The 14883-nt window shown below is 42.7% G+C and overlaps 1 long non-coding RNA gene across 1 annotated transcript; it reads left to right on the top strand.

Annotated features, from left to right (window-relative positions):
• Nucleotides 1-30: 30 nt before the first annotated feature.
• Nucleotides 31-14353, top strand: LOC111752734 (uncharacterized). The gene is made up of 4 exons (XR_002787625.2): nt 31-1228; nt 1676-1803; nt 7809-7862; nt 8462-14353. It is a non-coding gene; the product is annotated as an uncharacterized LOC111752734 (long non-coding RNA).
• Nucleotides 14354-14883: the final 530 nt, after the last annotated feature.

Below are 14883 nucleotides of genomic sequence, written 5' to 3'. Positions count from 1 at the left end.
GTAGGTCCGACCAGAAAGGCGAGACGGCGGGGACGCCGGGCGCCCTTTCACTTCCGGGTTCCCGGGTGGGCGGGTCTTCCCGGGGCAGAAGCTCTGGCGGTCTTCTTCCGCTGGGGTCTGGGGCTTTACCTCGGCCTGCCGCTGGCTTTCTGTTCTTGGGCGAGTCTGGCCTCTGCTGGGAGCACTTCCTTTCACGGATGTTCAGGGTTTCCAGCAGAACTTGCTCTCAGTTGTTCCCTCTACGCCCCCCATCCCTTGCTGGTTGAGTAAAAACTGCTGAAGCCAGCCATAACGTCTTTAGGGGTCATGAGACGTCGCCCTTAAGAGACAATCGCTTTCTAATTAAGTTCCTTTAAGAACAGCTACTTTCTATCATAATATGTTTTGCTTAGCTTTGGTTTATCGAATCCTCATCCTACCAGCCCTGTAACTGGAAGGAAGCCTTAAGAATGGCATCCAGGACAATTGCATTAAATAAGTTCTCAGGAGAATGTATAGGCACCGTTTTTGGTCCAGTTCCCTTCTCCCCCTGAACTGGATCGTGGACAAGCACGAGCTTTAGCCTAACCTTTCAACCTTTCTCAAGACCCGGTTTCTTTGAGCCAGCTTTCACAGTGCTGTATTAAAAATCATGTTTTCTTTGCCTGGCTTCCTTTCCCACAGTGTTGTATTGAAAACTCTCGTTTCCTTTGCTGGGCTTCACCTCCTCCCCCTTTCCTCCTACCACCCAGTGTCCCCCAGCCCAGCTTTGCATTTGAATCCTGCTTTTGCTCGGAGGTTAAATGTAAACCCCATTGGGCCTTTGTAATATGATTAAGAATGTTGCTGATGTAATTTGTATGAACTCCCTACTTGTAAAAACGACCTTTAAAAGTAACTGCCTGTCTGCAATTGGTGGGCAGTCCTGGTAGCAGCAGCTCGGACTGTCTCTTTTTCCTTGTACAATGAAATGTAGGTTCCTTTCCTGTTCTGCCACCTTGGTCTCTTGTTTATTGGCCAATAAGAGTCATGCTGAGCAAGAACCTGGGTTTTCCACCCAGCAACAGTTCTGCCAAGCCAGTCAGGAGCCATCTGCTTAGTTCCTGAAGTGGATCAGAAAACAGACTGACCCCAATGTCTGGCTCAACCAGATTTCTCCTGGAGACCTTGGAGCAGCTCTGAAAAGCAATTCCCCCTGGGACCCAATCTTTGGCTTTGTGAGAGACATGAAATGTGCCTGGGTTATTTGGTAAGTATCTAGGTATGGCCTTACAAGAGTCCCAAGAAATGGGAGAAATTGACCATTGAGGGCGTTAGAAATCTGAGGTTATTTGGTAAGTAACAGGATAATTCCTAGCTAAGGCCTTAGAAGAGTCCCAAAGAAGCGGGAGGAATTGACTGCTGAGGGCGTAACAAGGCTCAGGTACCTGTTAAAGTGGTGCACTAGATTAGGTTGTGTGGGTGTGTAAGTATGTATATCCAGAGAATGGGGAACATTCAAGGGGTCCCAGAATCCAGCCTGCTAAGATACATCCTTAAGAACTGGGAACAGAGACTCAAATAGACATGGTTCTGGCAGCATGCTTGTCCCTTTCTTACTTTTGCCCCTTTATATACTGAATAAAACCTTTCTTTTTGCTTTATTAAACTTTGTGGTGTTTTCCCCCTGCAAGAGTTAATGGTGTAATTGCTGCAGGGATTCTAAAACCATGAATCCAGTCAACCTCGAGGAGACCTGGACTGTGGAGCAGAAGCCGGCAAAAAGAGAGACCCTATCTTCTGGACCCAAGCATTTGCACTCCATGTCCCTTTAACAGTGGTGGGGTGAGTGCTCTCAAAAAACGAGCTTTTGCTTGTTTTTTTTTTTTTTCCTTTTCCTCATGTTTTCTTAAGTTTTGTTTAGCATATTTGTTTCTAAAACCAGTTGTTTGATTAAGGAGGATCTTTCTTACATTTTTGCTTGACCTTTTAAGAGTGATATCTAGTAACTCTTGGTGAACTGTAGTTTAGGTCTGGATTTGGGTATATGAAACATTAAAGAGGTAATTCTATTTTCAAAGACCTCTGAGCCACTATAAGCCACTAAAATTCTGGCAGGTATGACCAGTAAAAAGCCTTTAGGGTGGTCACTGGTGCTTATCATGAGTTTTAAAGACTCCCATGAGGGGATAAGGTGGTCGTGACACAGGCTAGAGCACTAGGCTGCCTGCCACCTGCAAGCAAACTCTCGCATAATAAAGGTACATGTTGGTCTAAGCTAAACACTGTCCAAACCCTGAGGCCTTCCTCATTAGGTTTCTTTTTGTGGCTCAGAGAAAACCTGGAAAATAGTGCCCTGTTTTGCCAAATTTTAAGGGGAGGTGGCAGCTCCTGACCTGTGTTATGAAATTCACAGGGAGAAGTGGTAGCTCCTGATCTGTTTTATGAAATTTAAGGGTGAAGTGATAGTTCTGTACCTATTTCATGATACAGTTTCTCAATAATCACAATGTTAAAATCATCAGTAGCTACCTTAAAGTAATTTCCAGTTGGAGGAACTAGCATATTTAAGGTCTGAAATAAGAGACTAAGTCTCTAGCCAGTAGAATGAATTAAGTTCAAAAAGAAGGAAACCAAAAGTTTGAACCTTAGAGCTTAACATCTTTGATAAATAAGCCAGGATTTGTCCCCTGCTTCCGAGACAGTGGTTTAGGGTTCATATTTATATACACTTTAAGAAACTAGAATGCCCATATCCTTGTTTTGTGTGGTATTCAGTGAGTTCATGTGGTCTTCCTGTCTCATTCTGTTCTGAGAGCTTGCTTTTGGTCTAGAGCATTGTGTCTAAGTTTCTGTTTTGTATCAGGTTGGAGGCGATGGCTGAGAATTGCTGTTTTTTTGTAAGGCTGCCTTAGAATCTCAGCTCTTTTCCTCATCCAAGAAAAACTGTCTTGTGTCTGTCTTATGATTTAGATTTTTAGTAGCTATATTGAAAAACTTTATGGTTAAGTCTATCTTAAAGGTAAAACCTTTCTAAGTAACTTAAGCAACATATTTTATTTAAGGAAAAAGAATAATTTTGTCTTAACGTACAACTGGTAGTTTCAGAGTGGGTAAAAGGAAGCATAGGACAAGCCCAGGGGGACAAAATGGCTAGCCAAGAATTGATTTAATTCATTTACAGAATTGCTAAAGAGTTTTGGTATTACTGGGTAGACAGCCTTTCAAAATGTCTAGATCAATTTAAACATATGTAAATGAATCGGAATGGCCTAATCTTATCTTCTACCATGAGTCAAAAACAGGGAGGGTGGGGGCAACATCAGGCCCCTCAGGTCCCCAGTCTCCCAGGTCATATAGCTCCAGGAAACTTACTATAAAAAAACGAAAACCAAACTCATTGCCATCAAGTTGATTCCGATTCATGGTGACCCTATAGCACAGAGAACTGTCCCATACAGTTTCCAAGGAGTCCCGGTGGGTTTGAACTGCCAACACTTTGGTTAACAGCCATAGCACTTAACCACTACACCACCAGAGTTCCCAAGTTTACTATAGTTATCAGAAATTGGGTGGATCCCAATCATAAAAGAACAGTAAACAAGTTCTCTTTACTGTAGGGGAACTTTAAGAAGCCAAAAAAAAAAAAAAATAGAAATCACAGAGACTTTGTGATTTCCAAAGCCAGTTGATAAAATCTTTAGGGGCTAAAATTAGATTGGGAAAATATGGGAAATAATAAAAGTTGAATGAAAACTTAGAATGTTTAAACAGACTTTCTTTCAACAACAATTGTGTTTTATGGCATACAGGCTTAAAATAATTTCTAGGACCTTTTAGTTAACTTACTGATGTTAAATTGAGTTTATAGATATTTGTCATAATTAAAGCTTATATACTTTTGTTTTTTATTTCACGAGAGGATATATGTAATTATATGTAAAATATATATTTTTATATATATGTCTGCTAATGAATGTGTTTATTTTGCGATTTTAAAAGAAAGTACTGTAAGATATGCAAAAAAGACAATATTTAAGAGGTTTATTAAAAAGAATTTTGTTATTTGATATGGTCCAAAATTTTATCTGACTAAAGTTTAATGGTCTAATTTATGAGATTTTTTAAGAGCTTTAATGTTAAATAGCATATAAAACAAAGAATTGGGTTTCTTGCTATTAAAATTACAAAATTGTCTTCGATTTCTGAGTTGAACAGTTAATTTATTCTTTGTGTAATCTGCCTCAAAGACAGAGGTTTGCTTTCTCGTTAGAATAAGATTCCTGAGTTGAAAACCAAGCCACGTGACTTTAAAAATAATAATAATGTTTTTTTTTTTAAATAATGTTTTTACTTTAAGATCTTTGGTTAAATAACCTAAGTATTATTTCATGGTGACCTATAATAAACTCTTGATGACTCTGAAACTTCATAGAAAGCCACAAAAAATTTTTATAAAAGTGCTAAAAAGCTTTTGCTAATAAATTACATGGAATGTGTAGTCAAAATCAAGAGAAACATCTGATTCTCTTTGGGTCAGAATTTATATGTTAATATTTCCTCTTATGTTTTTGCCTAATATTAGATAGCAAATGCATAATATTATGCCATAATTTTATTATTATTTCTTTATTGGTAACCTGGCCACAACTTTATTTTTTTGAATCTAGCATCAAAGCCAATGGTTTAACTAGGGCATTCACTCTGATGACCTGTGAAGTCTTTTTATTACTATTCAGATATTCAGAGACTTGATAATCTTGGTATATTCTAACTATATGGTATTATATCTCAAAATTATTATGTAGTATATTATATCTGAAGCTCTTTAAAAATAAGGTTTTTTTCATTATATTTAAAAATATTTTTATCTAAAGTTTTTTTTTTTAACTGACTTTATTTGGTTTTAGATGTTTTTATAATTAAGAGTATTATGTTTATAAATTAATCATGGCCATATTAAGATTTGTCATCTGCAGATAAGTTTTTACTTCACTAATTTGCTGAAAACATTTGACCAAAATATCTCAACAAAAAGATATTAGACTTATAAAAAGAACTGACTAGACTGAATCAAGATTTCCAAAACTCTTATGTAGAAGCTGATGGGCTCAGAGATGGCAGCTGATCCAGAATCACGTGTAACAGAAATTAACTACATAAGACTGAGTAAAGGAATAGTATGGGTTTTATGTGGAAACATTGCTGATGTTTTAAGGTCCTACTTTCTGGATATAAGAAACCATTTTCCTTTCTCCTGAATTTAACTAATAGGTTTAGATATTGTAACTCTTGAATTAGAAGTCCTTTGTCATTAAGACAGTTTTGTGACACTTGTGCTTCTGAGAAAGTGATCCATGACTGTTAATAGGTAAGCCAAGGAGGGGCAGCTTGCCCTGGAGAAGAAGACTTAGTATGTTTTAGACAGATTAACTGAAGGCCTTCAACAGGAGAGGTCCATCCTGTATTATCTTGCTAATCACGTATTCTCTAATGAAAATCTGGTTGTTACATGTGAATTCTTCTATACCCTCAGTTTCCTCTAGACAAACTCTGTGTGCTCCTTATGGATGTATGTTTTTCATGGTGGATCCAACTATACTGATTTTAAATGATTCCTTTCCAAGTGACAGTGAGTTTACATGGGCAATTTCTTGTTTAGATTCCTGGAGACTGCATGGGCAATGCACTTTGAGAATTTTAAGACTACCTGTAGATATTCATAGTAATGATGCTAGTAAATATTGAAAAGGTAATGTCAAATTGTTACACACTGTAAAATGAGAGTCAAAAACAAGCCCATTGGTCCAACACTCAGGGTATAGTTGGTAGCTTTAATTTCTAGTTATAGTATAGTTGAATTGGAGAAATCTTTAAGAAATTTGCCCATCACTGTGGGACAAATAGCAGATGAAGTTGCTAGAGGGATAAAAACACAACAGTAATCTCTGACCTCATTAGCGACGGTGACATGAGATAACAAAATAGCTTTAGATTTTTTTATTAGCCCAAGAAAGTGTGGTCGGTGCTGTAGCAAATACCTCTTGTTGCAGTTGGATAAATGACACAGGAGTAGAAGAACAGGATATACATAGAATTAGACAGCAAGCTACTAGGTTACACACTGTAACACCCTTTCAAACACCAGATTTATCTGCTTGGTTACCATCAGGAATAAAACCATGGGCTAGATCACTACTGCAAGGGATAGTAATGTTCTTAGTCTGCATCCTGACAGTATTAGGTATAATAAAACTTATCTTTGCTTGTCTTACACACTTAAAAGTGCAAAAGAAGGCCTCGGGCTAAAATGTTGATGTACATTGAGTCTGCTCGCTTCGGCAATGCAATTGATGAGAACATCGCTCTTACTTAAGACCCTGGTGAAGAACCAGATGGTATCTGGTGGAAAACTAGCACTGTGAGTTTAAAGAGCTGTCATTTAAGGGCTCAACTAAGTCCAGGTATTAATATCCCCAATCTCCAATCAAAAGAAAAGAAGGATTTAGGAGATAATATTGGAGCCATTTTTCCCTGTCGTTGAGCATAAATAATGTGACCCAGCTGGAGCTGGACTCACAAAGACTCATAAAGACACATCAGCTGGGCCCTGAGGTATAAAGACAATAGTGAAGATAATCTGAAAGAAAAAAGAATCTTTTAGGGAGACATGCACATAAATAGGGCATAAAAGCCACTTTTTTTCTTTTGATATTTAGCAAATAGTTATAAACCAACAAGAAGTCAGTAAACCACAGCAAAAGGCCTAGGTCGAATATTTGCCCCTCCCTGATAATAAGCCAAATAATGCTGAGCTGGGCCATAGTTCAGAATGAACACTGCTTGGAGGTTCTCTGTGAACCCCACTGCGCCTTTGTAGTGCGATTAAGAATGTTGCTGATATGACTTTATGAATTCCCTACTTGTAAACCCCTTTAAAAGTAACTTAACTGCCCGCCTTTAGTGAGCAGTCTTGGCATCAACAGCGACTTGACTCCTTTTCCTTGTACAATGAAATAAAGGTGCCTTTCCTGTCCTCCCACCTCAGTCTCTTGTTTATTGGCTGATACAAGTCATGCTGAGCAAGAACCTGGGACTTCCACCCAGTAACATCCTCATCTGCAAAATGGAAATAATTAGTACCTCTCAGAGAGGCAGAAAGGATTAGGAGAGGACAAGGTGAATGGTGGCCGATAACCCTGCTGAGGGCCCTTCAATTTTACAAATGTGGGATGCTGCAGAGCTGAAATAAGGAAGCCTTGAAAGGGTTAAGAGAGTATGCTAAAGCAAACAGGGCCCATTTTGTCAGATTGTTTTAAGACTCACTGTTGGGGTTTAAGTCACAGTATCAGAGTTCACCTTTTTAAATCAAAATTTAAGAGGACAAGTATTTTTATAGTTCTGTTTGCTAATTATCAATGATAATAGGGTTAATTTCCAGATCAGTAGTATTTTTAACTGTTATATTAAGGTGTAATTGACATACAGTAATTGCACAATTTAAAATGTATAATTGAAATTTAGACACCTGTATAACCTGTGAAACCACTGCTTCAATCAAGATAGTGAACATGCCCATCACCCCCAAAGGTTTCCTCAAACCCTTTGATCATCTCCTTTCTACATCATCCCACCATTTGTTTCTGTCACTACCGATTAGGTTGCATTTTCCAGAGTTTTATATAAATGAAATGCTACAGTATGTAATATTTTTTGTCTGGCTTCTTTGACTCAGCATAATTATTTTGAGGTTCATCCATGTTGGTGTGTGTACTAATAGTTCATTCCTCTTATGGCTGAGTAGCTCGGCTCCATATGGCTTATCCCTTCACTTGTTAATGTTCATTTAGGTTGTTTCCCGTTTCTGGATGTTACAAGAAAGCTGCTGTGAACTATGTGTACAAGTAAGTCTTTGTATGGACATACACTTTCATTTTTGTAGGTAAATACCTCTGAGTAAAATGGCTGGATCATATGGTAGGTATATGTTTAACTTTTTAAGAAACCACAGAACTTTTCCATCATGATTGTACCATTTTACGTTCCCACCGACAGTGTTTGCCAGTTCCAGTCCTTCCACATTCTCCCCAAACAGCGAGGGCCATACCAGCTACTTAGTACGGTCAGCCTTTGTAATTTTAGCCGTCCTATTTTTTTTTTATTATTAATAGGTATGTAGCAAACTCTAGTGGCATAGTGGTTAAGTCCTACGGCTGCTAACCAAGAGGTCGGCAGTTCAGATCCGCCAGGCGCTCCTTGGAAACTCTATGGGGCAGTTCTACTCTGTCCTGTAGGGTCACTATGAGTTGGAATCGACCTGGGTTTTAATAGGTATGTAGTATTATCTTCTGGCTTGCCTTTCATTAATGGCTAATAGACTTCAATTCATACTTTGCATCATAACTCAAAATGGACAGCAAACCTAAAACTGTAAAACTTCTAGAAGGAAACCTAGGAGAAACTCTTTGTGAGCTTGGATTATGCAAAGATTTTTTTTTTTTAGGTACAACACCAAAAGTATGGTCTATAAAAGAAGAAACTGATAAACTGGACTTCAGAAAAATTAAAAATGTCAGCTCTTCAAAAGACACTGCTAAGAGAACAAAAAGACAAACCACAGACTGGGAGAAAATCTTTGCAAAATATATATCTGATAAAGGATTTGTATCCAGAATATACAAAGAACTCTCAAAAATGAGAAAACAAACATTCTGTTTAAAAATGGACAACGTATTTTAACAAAACCTCACCAAAGAAGATTTACAGATGACAAATAAGCACATGAAAAGATGCTCGATGTTATTAGTCATTCAGGCCAGCATTTATTCTCTCTCAGAGCATGGCACTGCCGAGACTGTGGGAAATGAAAGAGGAATAAGATTTGTGTTCACTGCTCGCATTGCACATGTTGAGCGCCCATTATCTGCCTCTCACTGCTCATTTTATCTGTGGAGATTCTGATTTAGGATGGAATACAGACACATGAATGTACATCTTCACTTCTCCCTCTAGTTTAAACCTATTAATGTGATAGAAATGAATTAAAATCCCCAACAAGAAGAGAATGGGCAGAGGACAACAGTGGACAAGGGATTTCCACACATTTCTGGAAGATGGAAAGTGGATATAATCATCTCTTGTAATGGAACAGCAGACAGAGGCAGCTACAGAGGAATATGCCAGACAGCAGGGATAGAGGAGGCACCCAGCCCAACTGCCAGAGCCCAGAGGGGCCCCAGGCTTGGAACCTGGAGCAGTAATGCGGGGCAGGGATGAGAAGTGTGACAGAAAACAGGGAGATTAAAGGTTTGTAATGGAACAGATTTCATTTTACTTGGATCCACAATCAACGCCCATGGAAGCAGCAGTCAAGAAGTCAAACGACATTGCATTGGGAAAATCTGCTGCAAAAGACCTCTTTTAAGTGTTAAAAAGGAAAGATGTCACTTTAAGGACTAAGTTGCGCCTGACCCATGCCATGGTGTTTTCAAGCACCTCATATGCATGCAAAAGCTGAGCAATGAATAAGGAAGACAGAAGAATTGATGCCTTTGAATTATGGTGTTGGTGAAGAACATGGAATGAACCGCCAAAAGAACAAACAAGTCTGTCTTAGAAGAAGTACAACCAGAGTGCTGCTTAGAGGCAAGGATGGTGAGACTGCATCTCATATACTCTGGACATGTGAGGAGAGATCAGTCCCTGGAGAAGGACATTATGATTGGTAAAGTACAGGGACAGTGCAAAAGAGGAAGACCCTCAACAAGATGTACTGACACAGTGGCTGCAACAGTGGGCTCAAGCATGACAATGATCATGAGGATGGTGCAGGACTGGCCAGTGTTTTGTTCTACTGCAGTAGTTGGCTCTGAGCTCTGCTAGGGAAACCACATGTCCCGGCAGGCAGGGGCCACAACCAGCCACGCTCTTACCTCAGCGCCCCTGAAACACTGCTTTGAAGTCCCTAGATAGCATCCTCTCTTGTTCCCCTTGGGGGCTCTTCTCTCCTAAGCCCTAACCAAGTCCAAGCCCAAATTCAGCTGATGGTGCTGTTCTGAGTTTACAAAGAAGTTAGAGGTTATCAGGCTTGATTTCCCCATCATCTTGTCCCTCCACTCAAACACTTACCTGCATCTGTCCCCATTCTTACCTCCCTCCTCTTGTCAAAGGTTAATCCACCAACCTGTGCTCTGGCCCTCTCCTTTCCCTCAGGAACCTCCATCAGCCATGGTGCTGTCTCTAAAGACTTTCATGGGCTCTGGATGGGCTGCGTAGGTCACTTCAAGAGAGGACTTATCCCAGCTGCTGGCAGCACTGTTAGCAGAAAGACTGCTGTTACGTCCTGCAGAGTCTGCACCAGCTGCAGAGAGAGCAGCTTTACCCAAGGCCTTTCACTTCCCAGGGCAGCCCATATTTAATGCCAGATGGAGGCAGGAGCATACAGGCCAGGCCATTCAGACCAGTGCAGGACAGTGCTGCCAGGTCCCCTTAGCTCCAGTGTGCCCAGGGGCCTGTGGAGCCTGTGGGGTTCGCATTGCCACTTCATTTCTCCCTCCCTTTGCCCAGTCGTTCTTCCCCCACCACCACCTCAGGGTTGATCCCAAGTACACTCTCTAATAAACATCCTACACACTGAATTCCCAGTCAGAGTTTGCTTCCTAAAGGCCCAGTCTGTGACAGGTGATGTCAGAAGTAGTTCCAGAAAGCAGGCAATAGTGAAGGGTCTTGGAGCTGAATCACTCCCTGTGAGGCTGGCATTGAGGGCCCCGTCACTGGTGGGAGCCTCCTGAGTCAGGGAGCGGTCTTACTGTGAAAACTTGCACCAGTGGTGAATGGTGGGGGGCAGTCTAGTAAAGAGAACCCCCCTGCTGGTGATCTCCGTGCACTTAAAAAGTATGCGGAGATAGCAACTATGAGGACAGGAGAGCAGATGGCTATTGTTAGACAATTGATTCTCTAGTGGTTCTCCAAGTATGGTCCTGAAAACTTGTTAGAGATGCACATTCCAGGGCCCCACCCTAGACCTACTGAATCAGAAACTCTGGAAATGGGACTCAACAATCTGTGTTTTAAAAAGCCCCCCCAGGGAATTCTAACGTGGATTCAAGCTTGGGAGCCACTTCTCTAGACAAGGCTGAGAGTGTTTAACAGGCCAGTAAAAGCCAAGTGCAAAAGCCAGAGGGCATCCTTGAGTGTACAAGGCTTACCTGCTGCAGCTCAAGGGCTGAGAAAGCCTAGGAACAAATAGAAGCCTTAATCACTACAGTGGCTCAGCCCAGAGAAGGTTAAACCCAACCAGAGCAGGTCTGCATACCAAGGTCTAGACCCTGATTGTGAAAGAATGGGACCCTGACACATGGTATAGTGTTAACTAGATGAATGTCTCTGAAAATCTTGAGTTTCCAGACTCCTCTGAACCCTTCTAGCCTGCAGCAGTGCACCTCTCCTCACCCCCATATCAAGATCTTGTGCTCCCTTCATTGTTTGAAGATGGTGCATTGAAGACAGACCTTTCTTGCTGCAAGACAACACAGGCCCTTTTTAGAGTCTGTCCCCATCACCCCTCTCGGACCATAACCAGGGTTGAGTAGCAACATAACCAACATACTAGGCCTGAAAAGGGAAGAAAGGGCCTATACTCACAAAGGAGCTACAAGTCTTAGCTAGCATGTACCAGGAGCCTAGCCGGAGCCAGGGGAATAAGTTGGTGAACGCGGTGGTAGCTCTCCCTGTAAACTAGAACTGAGAGGAGGAGAGGCCATTACAGAACTAAGTTACTGATAGCAACAGGGGTGATACATCCCCCAAAACCATAAGGGCCAAGCAGTGATGAACCATGAGCAGCTGGTAGGTACAATATTGCAAGGTCAGACTGGTAACCAAGGGGGCTCAACTGCAGAGACTTGGGGAGATAGTTAATAGAACATGGAACTCCTAGAGGCAAAATCAATTGGCAGCCAGCAAGGGTACTATTCAACTTATATGGTCAGAAGAAATCAAGGAAAGGTGATTAGGAGGCTAAGGTCAGTCACCCCAATAAAATATTATGATCCTATGCTCAGTTTCTGGACCTGAAACCCACTAATTAGAGGTGCCACTGCCACACCATGGCAAGTGTACCCAGTAATGTTTGCTCCAGCCCCTCTCCAAAGGAACCAATGGTCACTTAGGTAACAGTACACTAGGCAAGAGGCATACCAAAACAATCCAAGGACTGCTGGAGACTGTTAGGCTGGGTTTTCTAGAGAAGCAAAACCAGTATAGCAGATAAATAGAGAGAGAGAGAGATTTATATTAAGGAAATGACTCACATGTTTGTAGAGACTGGTGCATACCAAGTCCATGGGCCAAGCTGCAGGCTTCTTCTGGTTTATATAGCCACAGGGGCTGGTGAACCCAAGATCAGCCAGTCAGACAGCAGGGCTCTGGCTCACAAGCTGCAAAGACCAGTGAATCCCAAGATCGGCAGGCAAGACAATCTCCTTTAAGATATAAAAAAGAGAAGCAAGCATAGAAACATGGGGACCTCATACCACTAACAAATAAGAGCCAGGAAAATAGCATATCCTTTAGACCTGGGGTCTCTGCCCTGAGAAGCTCCTCAACTGGAGAAGATTGTTGACAAGGACCTTCCACCAGAGCCAACAGAGAGAGAAGCCTTTCCCCTTGAGCTGGCACCCTGAGTTCAGACTTCTAGCCTACTAGACTGGGAGAATAAACTTCTGTTTGTTGAAGCCATCCACTTGTGGTATTTCTGCTATAGCAGTACTAGATAACTAAGACAGAATTTGGTAAACTGCTAGCTCAAATCCCAAGAAACGGATGTCAGAAGAACAGGAGCCAGCTGCAGGATCCAGAGTCTGCAAAAGCCCAGGAGCCTTGCGAGAAAGTCCACTTGTATTGGATGCAGGCCACACCCCCCAGGAAACTCCCTTTACACTGATTGGATACTCACAGCAGATCCCATCATGGAGGCAATCACATTATATCAGATCTCATCCTGGAGGTCATTTCAATATTATATGACCGCCAAACTAAGTCATAACTGCCAAACCACTGAGAATCATGGCCCAGCCAAGCTGACACACGATGCTAACCATCACAGGGGGCCAGGGCCAGAGCTGAAATAGAGATCTGGAGACCTGAAGCCTCTTCATAGTCTTCCTGTGTGAGTGTGGCATACAGGAACCAGGTAGTAAATGGAATCCTGGGCCAGGGTCCCACCACTGTGGGCCCACTGGATCTGCAGGCCCATCTGGGGTCATTTCCCTGGTCCCTGAGTGTTCAACTGGGATAGACATACTTGGACATTGGTGTAACCCATACATTAGGCCCTCACAGTGGCGTCACTAAGGAGGTGCGGGTGCGAGGGGGTGCAAACTGCAGAGGATGACACCATCAGAGCGGGTAAACACTTCCAGCAGCGCCAAGTGTGACGCCAGGCCAGCCTCCGTGCATGGAACTGCCACCATCTTGGGAGCACTGCAGAGTTTTCAGACCTTCAGGGTCCAGACTGTCACCAGGAGGAGGGGAAAGCCAGGAGGCAGGGAGGGGTCTGTGCATGCGCTCAGGGAAGTGGTGCGTGGGAAGCAATGGGGGGCTCGGCCTGCCCCTCCTTCCCCCATCCTTCTACCAGGTGTGTGGGGGGGGCGGGTGATAGATTTCGTCTAGCATGGCTACAAGCATGCGCTGTTGCTGTTTTCGTTGCTGGTGGGGGGGTGGGTGACACCAGCCCTGGGTGTCTCCAACACCAGTGACACCACGGGGTGCTTGGCCTGTGGGGAGGATGATGGAAATTACTGCCACCCTTAAGGAAGACTACATGAGTCAGGAAACCACGGGGTGGGGGCAGGAGTGATTCCACCTACTGTCACTCCCAAGGAACCCACAAATCTGGACTGCAGGATGAGAGGTCCTGTTTCCCAAAGGGAGAACACTTCCACTAGGGGACACAGCAATTGCCCACTAAGCAATCGATGGTTGTCTCCTGGGCACTTTGGGTCCTTGTGTCACCATCCTGCAGAGGTGATTTACTGTGATCATTGGAAAGCGATAGGGCCGTTGTCACCTTAGAGGGTCAAGGAGGGAAACGCTTGGCACCCAGGTGATGTACTTGGGTGCCATTTGTTCCTGCCTTGCCCAAACATGAGTCAATGGGCAAAGCAGCACCTCCAGCCTGAAAAGGACATGGGAACCAGACCCCTTCCTGAAAGAATTATTGCCCAGTTGGTGGGAGTGCTGTCAGCTTGCAGCCTTCAGGTGTCAGCCCTCTTAGGGATTACTTCAGCTACAGAGAACTGCCTTGCCCAGGGCCCTTCCTGGGGTGGCTCTTTGATGGAGGCAAAGGAATAAAGGCCTGACCATTTCAGCCCAGTATAGTCAACTTGGACAGCCATTTTAGTGCCCTATCCTGCTTCTCCCCCTCCCTTCCGCAGGCAGTTGCTGTTATTAGTTGCCTTTGAGTTGCCTCCAAACTCATGGAGACCCTATGTACAGGAAAAGAAGCATTGCCTGGTGCTGCGCCATCTTCTTGATCATTTATGTGCTTGAGTCCATTGTCACAGCTGTCGTGTATTTTGAGTGCCTTCAAACCTTGGGGGCTCATCTTCCAGCACTGTATTGGACAAGCACTCTGTTGTGATTCATAGAGTTTTGGTAGTAGATCACCAGGCCTTTCTTCCTAATATGTCTGAGTCTGGAAGCTCTGCTGAAACCTGTCTACCATGGGTGACCTTGTTCATATTTGAAATACCAGTGGCATAGCTTCCAGCATCACAGCAACATGCAAGCCATTGCTGTATGACAAACTGACAAACACAGATGGTGGTTCCCAATGGTCAAAAACCAAAACCAAACCAAACTGGTTGCTGTCAAGTCAATTCTGACTCATAATGACCTTGTAGGACACAGTAGAACTTCCCTACA

The sequence above is a fragment of the Loxodonta africana genome, chromosome 1 (genome assembly GCF_030014295.1).
Source record: "Loxodonta africana isolate mLoxAfr1 chromosome 1, mLoxAfr1.hap2, whole genome shotgun sequence".
Classification (NCBI taxonomy): domain Eukaryota; kingdom Metazoa; phylum Chordata; class Mammalia; order Proboscidea; family Elephantidae; genus Loxodonta; species Loxodonta africana.
This window is presented reverse-complemented; position numbering and strand designations above follow the sequence as displayed.